This window comes from Nomascus leucogenys, chromosome 24, assembly GCF_006542625.1.
Source record: "Nomascus leucogenys isolate Asia chromosome 24, Asia_NLE_v1, whole genome shotgun sequence".
Classification (NCBI taxonomy): domain Eukaryota; kingdom Metazoa; phylum Chordata; class Mammalia; order Primates; family Hylobatidae; genus Nomascus; species Nomascus leucogenys.
The window spans coordinates 3,955,068-3,975,284 of NC_044404.1; the positions used below are offsets into that span (position 1 = coordinate 3,955,068).

Here is a 20,217-nt window from a genome sequence, read left to right on the forward strand (position 1 = left end):
AAGAGTGAAAAGGAAAAAAAGGAAACAGAAAGGCTGAAGTCCAAGTGACGGAAGTTCTCAGGCCGACATCGACATGCTCGTAGTTCATATGGAAACTCTGCACGTGCTGCCGGGACCATCTTCTTGGGAGCGCCTGTTTCTTTGGAGGTGAAGGGTTAACGTGAGGATTCCTTCAGAAGAGGGAGCCTCACCATGTGCTGGTCAGCCCCACCTGAGACCAGCCCCACCTGAGACCAGCCCCACCTGTGAGCCAGCCAGGGCCTCCCACCTTCACATCCCTCCTTCAGCAGCAAGAGGCCCCGTGATCTTAACACCCAGTGCACCCCAGAGCATGGGCCGAGGAACGCGAGAGCAAGTGGGCAGGAGTCCTGGACGTCCCACTCTGGATTGGCCGGCGGGAAGTTGCTCCTGCCTTGGGGTCAGGTTAAGTCAGGGTCTTTCCTTGCCTGTGGCAGGCTACTCAGCCCCAAAAGAGGAAATTCACATTTTTCTGGGTCTGTTGGGGGGAGTTTTTAGATCATAGGAGGAGACTGAAACCAACTTTGATTTCTTTATCTGCAGATGCATTCTTAGTCAAAAATGCACAACGCACCCTGTTTCCTTGGACATGACCAAGGAATGCCGTGTCCAGATGATCAATCCAGGGATGGCCAGTGGCCCTCGCTGTGGCTGGAATCACTCTTTTCAAAAATCACGTCTTGATTGTGTCTGCCAGTAGCATATCGTTTCCATTTTTACTCTTCTTTTTTTCACCACCTTGAGATGCCTTTGGACAACAAGTCTCTGGTTATTGACAAATCAATTTTCCAGGGAGGGAGGTGCGTTTCTGTTTGTGCTCTGGGGTCTGGCCTCCTGTTTGTGGTTGAGCGAAGATTACACTACATTTCTCAGTGAGCTGTTTCCCTCTGTCCCCTGAGACACCCCTGCTCTTTGGCCTTGGTGCCGCCTTCTTCTTGCCCTCCTCATTTCACTGCTGTTTCTCTCACCTTCTAAAGTCAGCCAGCAGCCTGGTGGAGATTTATGAGGCCTAAACTTCCAACAGGATTGTCTATTTTCTACATTCTCCCTGTGCTGCTCTGTTGCCTGACCTCTGCCGCTGCTGCCGGTGCAGCTTGCACACACAGGAGTTTTGTTTGGCTGAGAAATCTCCTCGCCGAGGACGTAGGCAGGACTCTGGAGTTGCAGTTGCATTCAATCGGGGAGCTGGGGTCCAGAGTCACTGGGCACAGTCTAGAAAGCGATAATAATAATAATAATAATAATAATAATAATAATAATAAAAACCTCAAACCACCTTTCCCTTCTGTTGCATTCAATCAGGGAGCTGGGGGCTCAAGTCACTGAGAACAATCCAGAAACCAATAACACCCCCCCCCCCCCAGCAGGCTTTCCCCCGAGTGCTCTTATGTGTTTGAATAAACTTGAAGCTGGATCCTTGGCTGCACTGGGTGGAGGGGAATGAGACATTTCCAGAACTTTCTCCATGTTCTGGCCCCACCCCGACCCTTCCTCTGGATAAGGATGGACCAGGGGATGTTTTTGTCTGGAAGAGACGGAGGACCTGCTCAGTGACACCTGCACTCTGGTTCCCAGGTTCCCAAGCGCTGGGCCACTCGCTAGGACCGGGCCACGAGGCTGTGGCTGGACCTCCCCGGCCCCTCCTATCTCCTGCCTTTCCCTGATTGGAGTGAGACCAGTTTCTAGTTCAGACCCAGGCCCACTTCACAAGGACCCCTCTCCCCACATATGCTGGGAGATGCAGGGATTCTTTTATTATTATTATTTATTTATTTACTTATTTTTTGAGACGGAGTCTCGATCTGTCGCTCAGTGCAGTGGCATGATCTCGGCTCACTGCAAGCTCTGCCTCCTGGGTTCAAGCCGTTCTCCTGCCTCAGCCTCCCGAGTAGCTGGGACTACAAGCACCCACCACCACGCCTGGCTAATTTTTTGTATTTTTTAGTAGACACAGGGTTTCACCATGTTAGCCAGGATGGTCTCGATCTCCTGACCTCATGATCCACCTGCCTCGGCCTCCCAGAGTGCTGGGATTACAGGCATGAGCCACCACACCCGGCCATATTATTATTATTATATTATTTATTTATTTATTTTTTGGGGATGGGGTCTCACTCTGTCACCCAGGCTGGAGTGCAATGGCGCAATCTCACTGCAACCTCTGCCTCCCGGGTTCAAGCGATTCTCCTGCCTCAGCCTCCTGAGTAGCTGGGGTTACAGGCACATGCCACCACGCCCAGCTAATTTTTGTATTTTTAGTAGAGATGGAGTTTCACCATGTTGGCCAGGCTGGTCGTGAACTCCTGACCTCAGGTGATCCACCCACCTTGGCCTCCCAAAGTGCTGGGATTACAGGTGTGAGCCACCGTGCCAGTCCGAGATGCAGGGATTCTAAGAGCTGCCTGGTACCTGGCCCCTTGTCACCCCACCTGTCCTCAGCAGTGAGGGTGTTTTGCAGGCCTGGGCCCCTCCCACTCGACGTATGAATGGAGGTGGTGTCTGCACCAGCCCCGGCCCCTGCCTGGAGAAGGGGTGTGGACCCCGAAACTCCTTGCACCCAGCTCCCACACAATAGGGACAGCTGGTAGCCCAGGCTGAGCCTCGTTTCTAAGAGGTGTGGGGACCCCTGGGACCCACCCCCCACCGGGGCTGTGGCCACGTGCACCATAGCACCATAGCTGCCTCCACCTGGCTGCACCCTCCGTGTTTTGGGAACTCGGAGCTGAGGGAGGCCGTGAGAGCTGGTTTGCAGGAGGTGGAAGCGTGTGGAAACTTCTCAGAGCACAGTAGCCTGTCAGCCTTCCCATGTGGGGAAAATAAACCCCAGCCAAGCATCTCCAGGCCAGAAAACCAATATTGTTCATTCGGGCCTTTCTACGACAGCGTTTCTAATTTAAACAGAAATGCCCCTGCCGGCGAGGGGCTCCCCGTGTGACTCGCTCTGGGGCAGCAGCCACTGCCGAGGAAGCGCAGGGAGCCTCTGTGGAATTCCCCTGGTCATTGCCTCTCCTCCGGGCCAAGCCTGATCCAGGACACGCATCCCGAGGCCGGGTCTCCCACCCCCACCAGGGATGTTCCATTTGATTTAATGAAAATAGGAACGCCAAGCTGGTGACTTGCTCCAACTTCCTCCGGCCGACCGACACCAGCTGCAGAGAAAGCTCCTTGGAAGCACTGTGACCCAGCATCTAAAATCCACTCATTCATTCATTCATTCATTCATTCATTCTGCCACAGTTCCATGACTTTTTATGGGTGGCCGCCACTCTGCATCTCCCAAAGTTCTAAGAAGAAGCTCCGTTCCCGCCTCGTACTTGCTCATAGCTTCACCGGACAAATAAGGTATAACCCCCGCAAAGTAAACTGCCATTCAAAGGCAAACAAACCCTGCAGCCAGGATGGCCCTGTGTGCTCATTCGTGACATGGGGACTGGAGAAGAGAATGCCAGCAAGCTTCTTGATGCCCACATGCACCCTGAACGCCACCGCGGGGCTGGTCCCACACAGGATGTGGAGCGTCCAGACCTGGCCTGGGACTGCCCAGCAGACGGGGCTTGACACTGAGGGCTGTGACTGCTGCTTTCCCGAGGCGCTACCGTCCACTTCCAAGGGAGTCCAGCTGGGAGACGCAGGCACTGGAGCTGGCCTTGTGAGAAGCGCCACATGCCCCCGAGGCTGGGTGGGGATTGGTGGGCGCTGTTCGGCAAGCCTGGTGGAGCTCCTCTGAGCCTGTGCACATAGGCCGGGCACCTGGCTCCTCTGAGGCCGCCCACGAAACGTGGACATTCCTCAGGCAGCCAGTGGCTGTTTTCACCCAAATGGAAGCAAAGGCCGGGGTCCTTGTGCTCTCTCCAGGTGTGGGTCCCTGCTAAGAGGCAGATGGGGTTCCCACGCCTGAGGGCTTCTCACCTGACTGTCCCTGGGCAGACTCAGCCACACAGCCTGGCTACTCCCCAGTCTGACACCAGCAGGTCATGTCAGAACCCCAAAGCCTCTGACTTTGAACTTGGCTGCACCACTGCCTGACCCCAGATTGAAAGGGGCCAGGTCTTTGCCTGGGCATCGGCCCCTGAAGGCATCTGATTCAGGTTCCCCGAAGCAGCAGCTGACACTCCTGCAGGGGGGAGAGGCAGGACCCTCAGGCTTTGAGCCAAAAGCAGAATCTCCAGGACCTGCTTCAGAGGCGCACAGGCCTGGATGTCCTTGTGTGTGATCTATGGGGTGCCACGAACAAGAAGCAGGCAGCCCCCAGGGCTCCAGAGTCTGGCTCAGGAAAGTCAGGTTTCTCCCCGCAAGTCTGCCCGGAGACCTCAGCTGCAAACTCTCCCTAACTCCGAGCTCTGGCTCCAGACGGGGCTTCTTCTCTAAATGCCAAGGCGCCTTGAAGAGACACGAGTGGAAAGACAGGAATGATCACGAACAGGGAGACCAAATCCTGTCCCAAGGAGCCACCGACCAATAGCAGCTTAAACCACACAGAGCGCTTCCATCAGACGTGACCTGGCTGAGCCAGACAGGCTCTCTGAAACCCAGGGTGTGTGGATGGGGAAACTGAGGCCCAGGGAGAGGCTGGTTGGGAGTGGAGGTCACTTGGGACGTTACCAGCACTGGACTTCACTCAAGCGGATGTAGCCAGGCCTGCACTGCGACAACAGTTTCTCCTTCATCTTCCAAGGTCCATCCTCCTGGCAAGGCCCAGGTCGGCAACGCTCAGCTTTTCAGCAGGACTCAGATCCAGGGGGAGTTCGTGAGAAGGGCCGGGGTTGGGCTGAATCCACTCCTCATGCCGGCTCCTCTCCCTGCCTGCCCCTGTGCCACACTTCTCCGTGCACCCCTCATTCCCGTGGGAGAGTCTGAGGGAGGCTGGGGTCCTTGCTGCGGAGGGCACCTCTGCCCAGGCACCTCTGCTGGGCAGGGCTGCAGCTGCCTTCGCTGAGCACCCACCCCTCCAGCAGCTGTGCTGAGCTCCTTCCATGATCACCCCACAGCCCTGGGGGGAGGGGATGGAGCTGTCCCTCCATAGACACATGGGCCGTGAGCTCGGGGTCGAGCCAGCTGCTCCAAGTGGACTCAGGCTGATGGAGGGGCCCCTGCTTGCCCCAACTCTGTGAACCCCGAGGCCTAGTGGGGACCCAACCTGGAGAGAAACGGCCTGTCCGCAGAGGGCCTCCCTCTAACGGGGGTGATGGACGGTTGGCAGGTGGTCAGATGCGAGAGAATTCACATCGTAGAACCTGCCAAGAAAATCAATGGGACTGTGAGGACTGCTGGATTTGGGAGGGCCGCGTTAGCCCCAGGACGGCTTCATGGGGAGGGGACACAGGTCCCGATGTAGGGGATAAGATGGAGCAGGCCGTGGATAAGGGTGGACCACGCAGGATGCTCCCTGGACCCCCATGTCACGACACTGCTGCATGGTGCTGGTGTCACCTGCTTGTAGACACGGACACCAGGCTCAGAGAGCACCATGACTGGGCCCGGGGCCCCGGGTGGTGGGTGACGTGGTGTGGCTCTGTAGCAGGGCCCAACCCCAGGGGCTCAGAGAGGCAGTCCTGCAGGGGGGTGCCAGGCACGAGGGCTGCTGTTCGTGAGTCCCAAGGCAGAGGCTACTGTGTGCTCCTGAGGGTGTCAGCCCCCGGGGGCAAAGGCACCTGGTCCTGCCCCACTGCTCATCCTTAAAGCCTTTTCCTCACACGTGCCCATAGCCTGCAGGCACCGAGTGCCACCTTCACTTGGGTCCATGAATGGAGCAGGTCTCAGGATCGGGGCATTGTGACCATGGACATGCTGGGAGCTGTCTTTTTATTTCCATGGCAAAATGTACTGTTTAGTTAGAAAACATCCAGCACTCACAACTTCTGGTCAGCGAGTGGGAAATGAGTGGGAGGCACACACTACATCCCCCCTCAGGCCGGCCAGGCATCCCCAGGGCTCCATGGAGGGGTCTGCACAACTTCGTGCTGGGTGACGCCTGGGTGCCGGGAGCCTCCTCCCTCTGGCTGGGCACCCCTGGTCTGGGCTTTGAGCCATGAGCTGGGGGCTGATGCACTTTGGGGTCTCCTGCAGCTCTACGGTGGCAACCTGGGCTGGGGTTGGGGTCAGGGGCTGTCTCAGGGGGGACATGAAGTCTCAAGGCAACATCTTAAACCCAGGGGCAAAGGGGAAGATATTGCAGCTGTGGCCCCTTTCCACGACTTTGACATAGACAGAAGTGAGAGGCAGTCAGGGCTGCTACCTCGGGCCCCTGGGGCCCCTCGGGCCAAGTGCCTCCTGCTGCAGGGACGGAGGCGGCGTCCCACCTCTGGAATCACTGTCCAACTCCTGTAAAGCCAGGAACATGGGGCCAGCCCTGGCTGACCGCCCTCTGCAGTCACTTCCCTGAGCTGACCGCTTCTCCTGACCTGGATGAGAAGTGAGAAGTGGTGAGAAGAGGAATTCTCACCCCTTCATGCTGTTTTCCTCACCCAAATCTGTTGAAGGGCCCAGGCTGGCTGATGTCAGGAGAGCCCAGGCTACCCCTATCTCAGAGGCAAAGCCCAGGCTAGCCCGATGTCAGAGCAGAGCCCAGGCTAGCTCCATGCTGGGGGCTGAGCCTGGGTACTGTCCAGCGTTAGGATGTTTGGAAGCACCAGGGCAGTCTGCCCTCCACATTTCTGTACAGCCAGGCTGCAACATGGTCAGACCGAGGTGCAGCTGGGGCTCGGTCAGAAACCATCTGCCCATGAAGAGTCCCCTTCCAGAAATGATCGATTGTTTCTCCAGACTTTGGGGGCCCTGGAATCAAGTGGCAAATGAGAGCCCGAATGCCACAGGTCATGTGCTCTCTGCCTCTGGGTGCCCTGGGACCCCCGGCGTCTCCACTGAGTGTCTGGTCGTGCAGGCTGAGGTCGCAGTGCCTGTGGGCTCCTTAGATTGTGGGGTTCACATGAGTTCTTGGAGGCTGCATGCTGTGGTCGTGGTGAGGAGGAGGGGCGGGCCCTAGGAAAGGGGTGAAATCCGGGCAGAGAGGGACTCGTGCAGTGGAGAGTGGACAGCGTGAAGCCAGCCTGCTGGAGCTCAGGGCAGACGCCCACTCCCACCTGGCTGTGGCTGAGGAATGCCCAGTGTAGCCCAGCTCCAAAGCTCAGGGAAGGAGGGGGAACGTGCGGGGGTCTGTGGGGCCAGGCCTGCGCACCCCAACCCACCCGGGTCGAGAGCAGGTGAGACAAGGAAGGAGTTCCTGGCAAATTTCCCTGAGCCCCGAGAATTTTTTAGAAGTTGCCACGAGTGTGTGGGCTTCTGCGATTCTGTGGTCAGGCTGCTGTGTTTCAGGAAGTGCCGAACAGAAGTGGCGACACCAGCCAGCAACTTGGTCTGGGGAAAGTGGTGGCTGCAGCCAGTGTGGTCTGTGGCTGCTGGTGACCCAGAAACGAACACCTGAGTGTGCCGGGGAAGAGGCAGGCTGGGGCACGCAGGCAGAGCTGGGGGTGGAAAGGGGAACTCTCTCTGCCCAGGCCTGGAGCCGTGGAGGAGACAGGTGGCTGGTGGCATGGGGGCGCACGGGCAGCAGGCATGCCCCATCCCCACCCTGCCTCCTAAGCACCCCTTGGGCGGCCACGGAATTGTCAGAGTGGAACGACGTAGAGGTAAATTCGAGTTAAGTGCAGCCACATTACTCTGCGGAGACATGGGCTCCCAAGGGCAATGCTTGCCCCCTGGCCCCAGCCCGTCTTGAGGCCTGCTCATGCCGGACCGGCAGCTGTTAGCTTGGCATCAGGATCTGGTCAGTCAGAGGGCAGTTTGGGCACAGGAGTGCAGACACCACTGCCCTTCTAAGCCCCCAGCAGGTTAGAGCCAGGGCCGGGATCCTATAAGGCTTGGCCGTCACTTCCACTGAGCCCTGGAGAGCTGTGATGAGGAGGTGACTTTCATGCTGATGACCAGGAATATGTTTTGCTTATTGGTGTGAACAGACTCCTTTCACAGAACACACAGGCATCCCCTGAGCACCGGCCCAGCAAGGAGTGTCAGTGGCTGCGCCATTCCTGCTTAAATGAGCAAGGCCCTCGGGTGCTTCCCAGCCTCCCTGGACTCCCTGCAGCCAGGGAGGTGGGGCCTTGTCCCTGCTGCGGTTGCCACGGGACTCCTGGTGGCAAGGAGGGGGTCTGCATGAGTGCCAGGTGGGTCTTCCTTCCTGGTCTTTTCCGACGTGGATGGAGCCACACAGCCTGGAACCCCTGATGCTCGTGACCGCGACCTTCTCACAGCTGCATGGGGGAATTGCCCGTGCTGGGTGAGATGAAGCCAGCAGGAGGGGACGGCTCTGTTGCCCTGGCCTACTCCCCGGTTGGGGAGACGATGAGCCAGGCTTGTCCTGACGGGGCACTGGACCAGGCGAGCGGCCAGGGGTCTCCCAGGGCCCTGCCCACCTGCCTGTGATGAGAAGGTCCCTCTCCAGCTCAGTGCGTGAAAAGCCAGGCTGGAGCTCCACCTTCCCAACCGCCAGTCCAAACTATGCTGGCACTTGGTGACCAGGCCTCAGCCAGCAGCCCTGTGGCTGGGTTGAGGTGGCCCAGGGCTGTCCAGGGAGGTAGCTGAGAAGAGGGCTGCGGAGAAAGTGGAGTAGTGAAGAACTCAGTGTGTCTCCAGTGGTGCTGGGTGCCGCGGGGGTGCCAGATGTCCTGGGCTCAGACCTACCCTCATGGGTCATATGGACAGTGGTGTCCCCCTCCTGGGGTAGGGGGCATGCCTAAGGCAGAAAACCCATAGGACCTGGAGCACAGCCCTGTGCAGCTGTGTCCCAGGGCAGCCCAAGCACTGCGTGGTGCCTCATGGGGGGCCGGGCTGGGCTGCTGGTCCTCCCTCATGCCCCCTGGACTCAGCTTCCACATCCGTAGGGTTCACAGGATGGTCTCCTCCTCCAGACGCCCTGGGGACCCCTGTGCTGCCCTGAGACACAGCCACCCCAAGACGCAGCCGCATGGTGTGTGCTGCGGGCAGCCTCTGGCCCCGGCCAGGAGGGTAGGATTTGAGGGGGGCAGGGGTCGGTGTGGGAGACGACTCTGTGAAGTCAGGGGTGACGTATGGGGGTCCATCTGCCCCTTGGAATGCCCTGGGGGGCTGCTTGGGGTGCCCCAGGGGAGCCGCATATCACAGCTCGCTGTGTGGATCCTCATGCTCAGTGGGTGCCTTTGCCTGCAGCGGGGACTTGAGGTCCGCTCAGCATCTGACAGGGGTCTGGGGCCAGTGGAACGTCACACTCCCTCCCTCCCTGTCTCCCCTCCTCCAAACGGCTCGGTGGGCCCTGGCTGGGACGCCCCACTTTTCTGCAAAGCCCTCAGGACCTGCCCCCCAACTGTCCTGGCTGCCTGTCACCCCCAGTGCCCTGGTGTCTATTTGGGGTGCAGGGAGTGCACCCCATGCTTAGAATGTCCTGGACCCCAGGAAGGCCCCGGCGCTTCAAACCCCGACTTGGGCAGGAACCTCGACTTTCCTGCTCCTCTTCCTCCTTATCTGCCTTCTTTTCTGCCTCTCCCTGAGTTCTCAAACCTCCCTGCTCATGGCAGTTCCCCCCAAGGCAGCCTCCTCACCGTCCTGTCCTCTCCAGCCCCAGAACCCTGCGGGCCCCTTCCTCACGTCTCCTGCCCGCAGGACCCCCAGGAGGCTCTGTGCGCCATCCCTGGTCCGTGGTCTCCCCTGGCCAAGTTGGAGCCGTAGGGGAAGGAATGAGGTCACGGGAGGGGAGGTGACTGGGCCTGAGTGCAGAGGGAGAGGTTCTGTGTTTCGAATCCACACCTCATGGCTGATGCTGGAAACCACTGGCAAAGCTCAAGCTTCCCCTCTGCACCTGCCTGTTCCTCTTTTGGCGGCCGGGGCACCTTCCCTCCCTCAGTGCCTTGCCACCTGTGCATTGAAAGATCGTGAGGGAGGGACGCCAGGGACTCCCTCTCCTGCCGCTGGACCAGCGAGGAAGACGGCCCCGTCCCAGGGCTGCTGAGCCCTCCAAGGCTTCCAGAGCAGGGGTGGATGGTGAGTGGGCCGTCTCTCCCTGTGAGAGCAGAGCGGGGTGGGTGTGCTGTGGCCCTCATCTTCCTCAGTTTACCCAGTACCCATCTTTCCTTGTGCCAAGGACGGGAGCCTGGGCGGCTTCTGCCCACCACCAGGTGAGACAGCGCTGTGGTTTCTAGGAAGAAGCCACCCGTGGAACCATGTGGGTGATTTCGTGCCCATTTAAAACTATGCCGAGGCTGCTCTCTGCGCCCCTTCTCTCCCAGGCTTTCCAGTAGAGTCTCGGCTCCCTCTGGGAGCCACCTGCTGCAGTCATGGGTGCATCAGGTGTGTGTGCTCCTGGGGGACCCTTTGGCTGGGGCTGGGGTGCAGGGGGTGTGTGTGCTCCTGGGGGACCCTTTGACTGGGGCTGGGGTCAGGGAGCGCTTTACCCAGACCGGGATTCTAGGGAGAGCGGTGCTGAGAAGCTGCCCTCGTAGCCAACCAAGGTCATGGGCAAGGTTAAGGGCAGAGCTGAGGAGCCTCTCTCTGTGCCCACAGCTGGAAGGGGTTCAGCTGTGTCCAAAAAGTTTTGGTCTCTTACGGGTCATCTGTTGTCCATGTGACCTGCCTTGGACAAATTTCCCAATTTCTCTGAGTACAGAACAGACGTGACGGTGTCTGCCTGGCAGGGCTGCTGAGGGCTGCATCTCCAAAGGGCCTGGTGGTGCCCAGCACAATCTGGGCTGCCAGTGAGCAGAGTCATTCTGCATAACAACAGCGGCCAGGCTGCCGCCCCTGTGCCCTGACCTGGCGTCTCCCTGCAGGTGAATGGTGGTAGGTGCTGGTCAGGGTTCCCTCATTCCATAGAGGCAGAAGCCAGCACCAGCCGACATCACACAGTGTTGAACTTAAAAATGCATTCTTCTCCACTCACACCTCCAAAAGCCCAGCCTCCAGTGAACCCTCCTGGCCCTGCCCTCTCATCTCCAGCCTGGAGATTCCCACCCCACAGCCCTTCTGGGGGTCCTGGCCTCAGCAGGTGCTCTTCCTGTCATGGGGGGAGGCAGAGACAGGGGCAGCCACAGGGTCTCCCCAAGGCCTGGGAAGTTTCCTCTGGGAAGCCAGGTGTGAGGGGGCGGGAGGCGGCTCCTTCTGTTTGGCCTCATGTAGAGAGATCCCAGGGGGACCCAAGCGTGCAGGATGGGAGGCAGGCGCAGCAGACACCCCTCGAGCTGGAGGAGGCGCAGGGTGCAGGAAAGACCCAGGAGGCAGAATTCTGCCATGCCTGCTGTCCCCACCTGTCCCCTCTTCTCTGTCCTGTCCCTGTGACCTCAGGCACAGTCCCTGTCTGCAACAGGGCAGGTGTCCAACCGTGCTCCTCCAGCAGAACTGGAAACTGCCCCCGCCTCTCTCCCTCCTTTGCCCACTCTTGTGCGGCTCCTTCCCCGTCTGTAAAGGGCACTGAGGCCTCCTGTCAATGTGCTGGGGGCTGGGCCTTCACTGAGCTGTGCGGAATCCTCTGCAGCTGAGCAGCTCCCAGTCGAGGGCCCTGAGAGTCCCTCCAGTGTCATGGGGCTGGATTCGGTTCCCCGTCCTGGGTCTGGAAAATCCTCCTGGGCTGCACCCTGCCCCAGCCTCAGCCCAGCGGGTTTTCTCGGGGCCGGCTCCCTGCTCCCTGCTCCTGGAGTGTCAACTCTTGGGCGAGGTCACCCTCATTGCCCACCGGGGGGCTGCGGAGTGGCGAGCTGGCAGGGGGCTCAGCTGTGCCTGGCCCAGGGGCCCACTTGTCTCCCCCTCTCACCGCTCCACCCAGGTACCTCCCCCAGACTCCCATCCGGCTGGGGAGAGGGACACCCCTGCAACCAGAGAGGTTCTCCCATGGGCGAAGGTCCGACCCAGAGCCTGGCCTCCCTGGGCTTCGAGACCCCAGGCAAAGCCACAGAAAGGAGGTGCCCCAGGGAGCACGGCCACTGCACTGGACCCCTGCCTTCTAAAATGCCTCAGTTTCTCTGGGGGATAAAACTGCTTCTCCTGAGGTCTACATGGGGGTGCTGTTAGTTTAAAGGAACAAGGGGGTTTTCAGTCTCCTGGACAGGCCCGGGGGCTTCCCTCTGATGCCCCTTGCTGCTCCAGCCCTGCAGAGCTGGCTGCCTCCCTGGGCTCCTGGGCGCTGCATACCCACTGTCCTTAGCTGCCCGCTGCATGGTCCTGCAGGCGAGGCTGTGTCCCTCCCATGGTGCGGCCTCCACCTCCCCACCAAGGACCCGGCAAATGCTGCTTCTCAGTGCCCGTTGAGTGGCTGAGCGGCCTCACTGAGGAGGGCGAGCAAAGGAACTGGTCCATCCCTGGCTGAGTAGGAGAGTCGGGCCACCCACTCCATCAAGCCCCGTCGAGGGGACCCAGAGTGGCGGGGGACGTGTGGGAGCGCTGAGAAGCAAGCTCCTCTGGGAATCCAGGCCACCTGCAATGAAGGTTCTGAAACGGGCTTCCTGGGGGCTCCAAACATGGCTCCTGGGGTGCTGGGCCCGGGTTTGGGGCAGCTCGGTCAGCCCTTCATCTGTGGACTGGACGTCTGACCAACCCAGTTCTAACCCTGGCTCCGCCGCCTCCCACTCAGGGACCCCAAATGGGTCCCCAAACTGCTTAGAACTCACTGTAACATACAGACAGTGACACCCACCCGGCAGGGCTGCCAAGGGGCCGGGAGAGACGTGCGCCCACTGTGCGGCTTCAGCTACACCAATAACCAGCCTCACGGAGGCCCCGGAGCCCCGGATGCTCGGCACGGGGTCCCCAACACCATTGGTAAAGGCCTAGCTGAGCATTAAACAAGGCTGGTGGAGGGCAAGGGTCCTGGCATCCTGTGGTCGGCTCCTGGGGACTGGCTGGTGCTGGGCTGTGAATGTTTTGGGGTGCTCAGAAATATTCCAGGCACATCACAGAGAGAGGTGCTCCCCGATCCCAGGCCCACCAGCGCATGCCGAGTGCAGTGGGTCACAGAGACAAGCATGAGCTCATTAGGAACTCGGGGAGCAGGCTCACCACTGCAGGCTGGGGCCACCCACCGGGCTGCCATGGCAGGTATGTTGGAAGATGCGCATCAGAGACCGTTGAAGAGAAAACACTCCCAGTGTCCCTCTATATGGGAGGAAATGCAGGTGCTGAAGAGTGAACGGCCATGGGAGTGGGTGAGATGGCGCCCCCTCCTTCTCCACCTCCTTCCAGTGCAGCTACAGAGGACCCAGAGGCTCTCATGGACAAAGATGGGCACAGGAATCAGGGGTCAGTGGCAAGCAAGGGCTGCCCCCAGGAGGCACCTATGAGATGGAGGCCACTGGGCTCGGCAGCCCTGGGTGAGGGAGCTGTAGAGGGGCCAGCTCCTCTAAGCCCTGTCCTCTGAGGGCTGTGGAGAGGCCCGGCACTGCCCTGTGGGTCTCTGACAGGTGGCTGTCCCCTGGCATCTGTGGGAAGGAAGGGCCCTGCCCTCCCCTGAGGCCTTTGGTCTTCCTCCCTGACTGGAGAGGTGGGACCAGAGTAGGGCTTGCCCCCTGCCTGTTCTGTGATGTGGCCCCTGTGCACACTCTCTGGGAAAGAGGTAGATGGATGCCTGTGGCAGCAACGCCACATCACAGACCTGTTCGGTCTTCATAAAACGCAGAGTGACTTTCGGCTACTTTAGCTCCTGTCTTTAAGTCCTCTACTGGGTCCTCTCTTCCAGTGAGTCCCCAGGCTGAGCCACTTCCCCATCCTTGGCCGTGGGTGGTGGCCTGGGACATGGATGGGTCTTTAGGGCATGACGGCTGGGGTGTGGGGCAGGTGAGCTGCTCTCTATGGAGCCCCTGCAGAACCTCCACCCCCTGCCCTCAGTGGACCGGGCCTCTGCTGGGGCCTCCCGAGGCATCCCACAGGCCTGGAGAAGCGAGCTCCAGGCACGGCCCATGGTCCTCCCAAGCACCCCCAGTTCCCGAGGGGCGTCTGACGCCACCGCCTGGAGCCCCCCATGTAACCCGTTTGCCCAGGGAGGAGCTTTCCCCGGGTGAGGTTCCCGTGAGGAAGATAGATATGCCCACACACGCCCTATAGGGCTGGTGGGTCCTGTGGGGTGGCATGTGGGGCAGGAAGACCTGGGCTGACTCAGCACAGCCAGATCCAGCTGTGGGGCAGTGAGAGTGGAAGATGAGAGATAAATGTGGCCTGGAAAGGGAGGTGCCACAAGTACCCACGACAGCTGTGCCAAAGCCCCCGGGGAGGAGCTTGTTCAAGGTGACGGGTGGCACTTGGTCATGTGGCTGCTGGCTGACATTCTGCCTGGGGGGCCTGGAGGAGGAGGCATTGGAGGGGGTGGGTGTCTGGCTGAGGACAGGGGCTGCTCCCTCATGGGGGATGCTCTCGGTGGGAGTGGATGCTGCTGGGCCCCAGGTATGTCTCCATCTCGCCCGGCTGGCACCACAGGATGCCGCGGGAAGCCTCCTCGCTGTGCCCCTTCGGTCTGGGGAACAGAGACTGTGACACGATGCGCTCAGCTCTCCTCCTGCTCCTCCTCCCCCTGGCCCCGGCGGACGAGCAAACACTCTTCCCGAGAGATAGTGGCTCCCATCCAACGCACCTCGGCTAATCACCAGCCATCGTGGGAAAAGCCTGAGATGAGGGCCGCGAGGCAGTGCATTGTCTAGGGGAGATTAAAGCCCCAGGGCCGTATTGTCTGGCCAGGGGATAAATCTTCGCGCTGTCACTCAGGCACTGAATTAAATTCCCCCTCGTTTTCTAAAGGGGCTTATCTGTCCTGAATGGGCAGCCGTACCACCAGCGTGAGCGGACGTCCCAGCACCTTCGGGACAGGCTGGGGGAGTGACGGCCGTCGGGGAAGGGGACATGGGGCCTGGAGAGGCCACAGAATCCTGGCACAGGAAGGCAGGCTTGGCCTGAGCTCTGTCTGTCTGCTTCCTTGACACTGTGCACGGAGGAGCCAGGGCACCCGTGGGGGTCTCTGCTCTGGGCCAGGCAGAGCCGGAAGCCACCAAGTAAGGGAACAGAACTTGGCAAGGTCAGAGGACCAGCCAGGGGTGGGGAAAAATGGCACATGTCCTCAGGGCAGCTTGAGGCTGAGAAGGAATCGGGTCGGTGGCAAGCAAGGGCTGCCCCCAGGAGGCACCTATGAGATGGAGGCCACTGGGCTCGGCAGCCCTGGGTGAGGGAGCTGTAGAGGGGCCCACTCCTCTAAGCCCTGTCCTCTGAGGGCCGTGGAGAGGCCCGGCACTGCCCTGTGGGTCTCTGAGAGGTGGCTGTCCCAGATCACTGCCCAGCTCAGCAGGAGTGATCTAGAACTTTTATGTATGGTGACATCCGTGTTAGAGCAAGACTGGGAAAACCACCCGTTCTTGTCTCCCCCACCTGGAGACCCCCAGTCCCAGCTGGACCTAGTGCTAGAGTTCTGGGCTGGGGCACCGTCTTTGCTGGCTAGTGGCCCTCCGAAAAGCGCAGCCCCTCCGAGAAAGGACAGTTGGCACGGGTGGTCTTTCAACATTCTCAGCAACAGGACTCCTTTCTAACCCCAACCTTGTGTGGGGTCCTGATTTACAAAACCGATGAAGGCAGAGTTGGGGAGGATGCCCCGGCCACAGCTAAGTCTCAGGCTGAACAGCCTCGTTCAATGCTCCCAGGAGCCCTATTTCGCAGTGGAGAACCCAGAGCTCAGAGAGGGTGGGCAGCGAGTCCAGGCCACACAGGGAGCCAGGTAGAGGTGGCGCCACCAGTGGGCAGCGAGTCCAGGCCACACAGGGAGCCAGGTAGAGGTGGTGCCACCAGTGGGCAGCGAGTCCAGGCCACACAAGGAGCCAGGTGGAGGTGGCGCCACCACCCAGGCCTCCCTAGCGAGGCTGGGAGGGGACTCAGGGGAGGGAGGACCTGTCAGCACCTGGCTACCTCCTAGCTGTCCCCTCTGATTTCTCTGGGGCCTCTTGGCTCAGGCCTGACTCCTGCAGCAGTCTTCCAGGATGGAGTCCTGGAATAAAAGCTGTCATGGGAAGCCACCTCTGGGGTCCTCATGGGCTGGGGCCCGCTGGTGGGATCTTAGCTGAAAGCTTCAGCTATGAATCCTCAAAACCGCATCCCCAGCCCTGAGCCGCAGGTGGGACCCCTCTGGCATCCCTGCCTAGACTGGACGGTTGGATCCGAAGTGTCCTGCATTTCCATCTCTGGGCATTTGGGGAAGTGCTCATGGGGTTTTCCGCACTGTGCATGGAGTTTGCCCTTGGCAACAGGCTTTAATATGCTTTTGTGGCCCTTTCTGGCTTTGCAGTTATCTCCAACTGCTTCGCTGAAGGACCAAAACCATTGCCTGAACAAGGAGACCTGTACCTGTTACCAGATTGTCAGTGAGCAAAACAGCCTGCCTGCTGGGGCCCCTGCGGAAGGGACTCTGGATGGGCTGGGACCATCTGCTTCCTACCCCATATGTGGCTCCTCCCCTTCCTCCTCCAGAGCAGATGCTCAGGTGGGAGGTAGCCCCGCTGCTTTGGGGTCAGAGTAGCCCAACCTCAGGGCCACCTAACAACCCAGGTGATGTGAGTCTGAATGTATCATTTCCTTCAAATCTTCCTCTCCCTAAAACTAGAAGATGCGATCCTGTATGCACAGAGGCATTCACAGGAACTCAGGTTCCTCCCAGACTGGGGTGCAAATAAGTTCAACGGGTCCTCCTCTAATACTACTGGACCTGGGGCCACCGCAGGAGCAAAGTCAGGAGAGATGGGCAGCTCCGTCTCTGACCACGATGCCTGTCCTGGTGAGCTGGGGCGGCTGTAACCAAGTACCTCGGACCACAGACTGGGCGGCTTAGACAGCAGGAGTTTGTTTTCTCAAAACAAAGGGTCCCCGTGGTGCTGTTTGCTCCTGAGGCCCCTCCTGGGCCCTGTCTTCTGCCTGTGTCTTCACATGGCCCTTTGCATCTGCATCCTCATCTTCTAAGGGCACCCGTCCTTTTGAACTAGGGCCCGTCCTAATGACCTCCCTTTAGCTTAATCGTCTCTTTAGAGACCCTCCCTCCAAACACAGTCTGAGCTCCTGGGGTTAGGGCTTCACCTGTGAATTTGAGGGGACCCAGTGACCGTCCTCGCAATGCCGTGTTGACTGGCAGTGGCTCTTTGTTCCGGGTCTCTGAGCATGACTGTTAGTGATAACCTAGCATACCGCCAAAAATGCCAGTCCCCGAGGGGTGGTGCAGAAACACCTGTGGGGGGTGCCCAGGCCACCGGGCATCGCCTTGAGCAGGTGTGCAGGGCAGGAGGGGCCGAGAGTTCTGTAATTGGCATGCATGCACCATTCTGAGAAGCCACATGAGCTTAAAGAGAGGCCTCAAACCTGAGAGGCGTCCCTGGAAACCAGGGCTGCTCTGGAGTGCACAATTTTTCCCATTTTTGTGGGGTTGAGCCTTTTCAATAAGATTTCAAGAGAATAAAATCCACAGGCCCCAGGGAATTTGCATGCGGCTACTTAACATCAATTCTGTATGTTTTTTAAAAAATAAAGAAATAAACACATCCACAAACTTCCCCATCCACAGGGCGGGACTACCCTGGGAGTTAACGGTTCAAACCTATACAATTTTTTAAAACCCAGCAGCTTTCCATAACAAAGGGCAAAATTCACAAACAAATTGCCTTCCTCCGCTGAAGTCACTGCTCCTTGGCCGGGTAAAGGCGTGTTGATAACACACAGCTCCTTGGGCCACCACTGAATGGCGGATTCCCACGGAGACAGGGTCCCCCGAGGTCTGATGAGAACAGCATGGCTCAGGAGCCTGCATGCTTGCTCCCCCCTTCCAGCCTTTTCAGGACTCCAGCTCCCAGGCGGCACTATGGGGACCCAGGAGGCGGCCTACCAGAGGGAAGTCAAGGCTATGCAGAGGCAGCCCAAGACCTGCTGTCCTTGCTGGAAGGTGCTAGAAGGAGCTGGGAGGGGTGGGGCTGGAAGGTGCTGGAGGGAGCTGGGAGGGGCTGAAAGGCAAGCGCCTCTGTGCACAGGGCCTTGCTGTTCTAGAAGCTCCAGTGAACAGGCAGAGGCTGCCCGGGGAGGGACAGTGCTAGAGAGGACAGGGTGCTGAGTCAGCTGGCATCTCCAGTGGGTGGGAGACCACAGCAGGTGTCTGCCCCAGTGTTCACAAGGATGGGCGCCCCAGCCAGCCCTCAAGAAGCCCTCAGTCCAGCCAGGGAGTGGGGCTCTGAGATAAGCAAGCCCCCACCAGGTGAGACCGGCGGAGCTGTGGCCACCGTGGTCCCTGGAGCTGGTGCTGCTGGCCCCGCCTACACATCCAGGAGCACGTGCCGGCGGCCCTCTCCCCAGATCCCTTCTGCCCCCTTCATTCAGAGCTGCAGCCACTTCGTCACCCCGGCAGGCCCCTCTGGGCTACAAACCCCTAGTGAAGTCTTCCTTGGAGCCCCCCGCTCCCCACGTCAGCCGGCCCTCGCTGTGCATTCCTGGGCCGTGGCCACCCCGTCCAGAGACATGGCCCCTGAAGGGCAAGGATGCTTCTGCTCCTGCCGGCTCCTGGCAGCATCTGGTACCCAGTGGCCACTTCATGAACGCTCACTGAACACATGCATGAGAGGTGAACACCTACCCAGAGGTAGGGTGGCCTCCAAGGACAGGGCTCTTGCAGAGTGAGTCCCTCAGTGCATGAGAGGAGGCAGGATGGACTGTTCTGGAGCAGGTGTCATGGGAGGATCTGCTGTCCTCTCTGGAAGGTGCTGGAGAGGAGCGGGGGGGGGGGGGCGGGTGGAAGGTGCTGGAAGGAGCTGTCAGGAGTGCCTGGGCAGGAGGAGAAGCAGGGCCATCCCCCCAAGTAGTGAGCCCTCCCCATGATGGCCACAGGCTCCTCACTGGGGAGCAGGAGCTTCCACTGCCCGCCTGGTGTCCTGCGGGCTTAGACCTGGAGATACCACTGTCCTGCCCACCAGCCTCCCTGGGCCCAAACTTGAGGGCCCCGCCCTGCCTGGTCACAGCTCTGACACCCCGCTTCCTCCAGGCACCTTGCCCAGAGCAGAGGCTTTGGTCTGCACTGCAGCACCCCGTGGGTCCAGAGATGGAAGGCGCTGTGCATGGGCGCATGGTCTGGTCAGGGCCCTCTCTGGGCCAGGGGCCGGTCAGCAGGCTCTTCCAGAGCGCAGCCTTGCACCTGAGGCCTGGGCCTGGCTGCAGGGAAGGGAACCCTCGGACAGTCACCGGTCTAGACCCCAAAGGGTTAAGGAGCAAGTGTGCGCTTTGTTCCCGGCATCCCCTCAGATGTGAGCCTAGCGCTGTCCCCAATCCCTTCCTCATGACTGTGATTAGTATTGCGGGATGAATAGGCCAGCGCGGATTCCTATGGTAACCTTCAAAATGCATTCCTCGGGCAGGCTCTGCCTCCCGCAGTAATTACATTCCTAACTCGGCCCACAAGCAGCATGCTAATTAGCGCTCCGCTGGCCTCGCCTCCCGCCCTGAGAACGGGGCTAGCAGAGGCCACTGCTGTGTGCAGCCCCTTCCCCCTGTGGCGCCCCAGACAGGACAGGAAACAGGCGAGAGGCCAGGGCAGCCAGGCCAGGCCGGCCACGGAGAGTCTTCCAGGGAGGAGCAGCCCAGAGTCCCTCTGCCACAGCCATTCTCAGTGCGTCCCGGGGTCCACCTGTGCTCCTTAGTTGGGTGGGGGCAGGACATGTCCCAAAAGCTCTGCCCTGTCCTCCAGCCCCAGCTTCCTGTCGAAGCTTCCTGGGTGCAGGGCTCAGGGCTGAGAAGGGGGCAGGCTAGGGCCCATCTCACCCTCGGCCTCAAAGGATGCCAGCCCAGCTCCCTACCCAGCGCATGAGGATGGAGCCCTGGCAGGGTGGGCGGGGTATGGGGTGAAGCCCCTGGGGGAGCCTGTCTTCCAGGGGGAGCAGCCCTGGCGAGCAGGTGGCCAGGTCTGCAGAGAACACCCGGCAGGCAGTTCTTTGGATGCGATGGGGGTGTCCAACCTGGAAGCTGAAGGAGAGACACAGGCTAGGAGGGAGGGGAGCTCCCTGGGCAGAGGGGCTGGGGTGCTGGGCCTGAGGCTGTTGAGAGTCTGGTGCTTCTGAGGAGGACTGGGTGGTGGCCCCACCAGGCCCAAGGGGGCTGGAGGGCCAGAAGTGGCTCAGGGGCCCGTGGGCTGCTGCGAGATGGATCGCTTTGCCTGGCTCACACACAGCGGGTACCTGAGCAGAGGCAGGGAGGGGG

The 20,217-nt window shown here is 60.0% G+C and overlaps 1 protein-coding gene across 2 annotated transcripts in view; it reads left to right on the plus strand.

Moving 5' to 3' along the window:
• PRDM16 (PR/SET domain 16) overlaps window positions 1-20,217 on the plus strand; it is a 362,171-nt gene that overhangs the window by 17,755 nt on the left and 324,199 nt on the right. The gene's annotated exons all lie outside the window — the stretch shown is intronic.